General features: G+C 39.8%; 1 pseudogene; it reads right to left on the bottom strand.

Annotated features, from left to right (window-relative positions):
* Window positions 1-494: 494 nt before the first annotated feature.
* LOC117701670 (non-selective voltage-gated ion channel VDAC1 pseudogene) lies at window positions 495-1,663 on the bottom strand (annotated as a pseudogene).
* Window positions 1,664-2,742: the final 1,079 nt, after the last annotated feature.

The raw sequence follows: 2,742 nt of genomic DNA, 5'->3' as shown, positions 1-2,742 counted from the left end.
AAAAGAAATAGCTAACCACACCCTAAAGACTACTTTTGGTGTAAGACAGGTAAACTGATGCACTAGGATAGGAACAGGGCATGACAATTTGCCTGAAAATGTCCCTTCACATGGGTGTATACATGCTTCTGAGCAGATAGGATTGGAACACTAGGGTTCAATGTTTGGGAAGTCACAATTTTCATCTGGGGACTGGATACAGATTTACAAAGGGGCTACAAGTTCTCACTTCCACTTGTGGCCTGGCATCTCTTGAGGGGCTCCTCCCCAACCCATGCCTACAGCTAAAAAGGACCCTTTCTGGAATGGGGTTTCTGTATACCTCTGAATTGGTAAACACCTTAAAGCCAAGTCATCCTTAGCCTGGAGGTCTAACGTGGTATTTATCAACTCTTGCATGCCCAATATACAGCATTAAAAGGTACACTGAATTCTGAAGGTAGCTATGTTGCAAAATAGCTTAAAATTAACAATTGTGCAATATTCATTTATGCTTAAAATTCTAGTCCTAAACCAAGATTGTGGCCGCCTGCATTGACATTCTTATGCAGCAGAGCTGACAGCATCAATTTGATACCTGATTTAGGGTCTGCATGTACCCTAAGCCAATCAGGTGGAGTTGTTCACTTTGACCAAATAGCAGCCATTAGATTCGACCTGATACCTGGCTGGTATTCCAAAGCAAGTGTTACTGTTTCTTGCAGTCCAGGCCAGAGTGGCAGCAGTCTCCAACTTCTTGTTCACCTTCTGGTAAATGGAGCCACCAAACTCTGACCTTTCATTCACATTAGTATGAAGTTAGAATTTGTCTGTCTCATAACCAACTGAAAAGTTACTCTGAGTCACTTGGGACTTCAAGGTCTCAAAATTCATCTGGTAGCCAGCCAGCCAACTCTCATAGCCAAGCACCAGAGTGCCCCAAATTGAGCGCCCAGAGATGTCAAAGCCCAGGTTGATATGCTTCCTTGTGTACCACCTTGATTTTAGCATTTTCCCCAGTGTTAGGTGAGAAAGGTCAGCTTCAGTCCACTAGCAAGCTGGTCTTCCACAGTAATCTCAGTGTCCAGAGTGTTGACTGTGTCCCACTTCTCTGTAAATGTACTTGGTTTCCAGACTGTCATTCTCTTTGGTGGTCTCCTTGTTGGTAGAGCCTGAGCTGGTAATTCCAATCCATTCTGGACTTCATTTTCAAATCAAGTTTTAATAAGCCAAAGCCATAGCCCTTGATGAAGACATCCCTGGAGAACTTGCCAAGATGAGCATATGGTGGGAGGCACAACCATGTTCTTGGATGGCAGGAGCAGAAACAGCTACTGCGGAAGGGATGGGGTAGGGTTGTGATGGGAGGAGACTGGGAGCACAACTAATGAGCAGAGAGATGGATGTTTTTGTTGTTGTTTTGTTTTGTTTTTATTTTGCTTTGTTTTTGCTATTGTCAGTGGGATTCTTTCTCTGGTTTCTTTTTTGTTTGTTTGTTTGTTTCCTGTTTTAAATTTGTTGGTATACAGAATATATATACAAACACATATATATGGCATCTGTGTTGTGAAATTCATGTCAACCAATAATACTTGTATGTGTCTCTAAACATCTTTAACTTTGGCATGATGTGAGGACCTAGAGATGAATCAAGTGGTTCAGAGCTCTTTCAGAGGGCCCAAATTACATTCCCAACCTCAATGTTAAGAGGCTTCCAATTTCCTATTCTCTGGATCCAAGAAATTTGATGCTGTCTTCTGGCCTCAACAGGTACCCACACAAGTATGGCTGGCAGAAATGCATGCACATGTATGTGCAAGAACACACACATACACGCACACACACACACACACACACACACAGAGAGAGAGAGAGAGAGAGAGAGAGAGAGAGAGAGAGAGAGAGAGAGACCTTTACAGGAAAAAGAAATATGACATGACAATACCACATATTATAAAACCTGGTTTGACAAATAGTATTGGAAAATATGTTTTAATGTTACTAAGATGAAATGATGTAAAATATTTTATTATTTTAAATATGTCGTATTTTGAAAATATTGTTCCATAATATCCTTAATGAATACATCTAAAACTTCCCCAATATTGGTTTTGGTAAGAACAGAAGATAGAAACTGGTGAAGCAATTTGGGCTCAGAAAGATTCAATTTTTTCTTAGCCAGAAGCCAGAAAGTCTTTGGTTCTATCCTTGTCAAGTATTTCTTTTCTGGTCTAAACTATTTGGCATTCTGTAGGCTTCTTGTATATTTATGGACATCTCTTTCTTTAGGTTAGGGAAGTTTTCCTCTATAATTTTGTTGAGGATATTTACTGGTCCTTTACGTTGGGAGTCTTCCCCCTCATCTATACCTATTATCCTTAGATTTGGCCTTCTCATTGTGTCTTGGATTTCTTGTATACTTCGGGTTAGTAGCTTTTTTTATTTTGCATTTTCTTTGACAGTTGTGTCAATATTTTCCATGGTATCTTCTGCACATGAGATTCTCTCTTCCATCTCTTGTATTCTGTTGGTGACACTTGTGTCTATGACTCCTGATGTTTTCTTTAGGTTTTCTATCTCCATGGTATTGTCCCTTTGTGATTTCTTTATTGTTTCTACTTCCATTTTTAGATCCTGTATGGTTTTGTTTAATTCCTTCTCCCTTTTGGTTGCATTTTCTTGCAATTCCTTAAGGGATTTTTGTGTTTCCCCTTTAAGACTTTCTATCTGTCTACCAGTGCTCTCCTTAATTTCTTTGAGAGT

The sequence above is a fragment of the Arvicanthis niloticus genome, unplaced genomic scaffold, assembly GCF_011762505.2.
Source record: "Arvicanthis niloticus isolate mArvNil1 unplaced genomic scaffold, mArvNil1.pat.X pat_scaffold_1755_arrow_ctg1, whole genome shotgun sequence".
Classification (NCBI taxonomy): domain Eukaryota; kingdom Metazoa; phylum Chordata; class Mammalia; order Rodentia; family Muridae; genus Arvicanthis; species Arvicanthis niloticus.
Note: the sequence above shows the minus strand (reverse complement) of the source record. Positions and strands in the feature narration are given on the sequence as shown.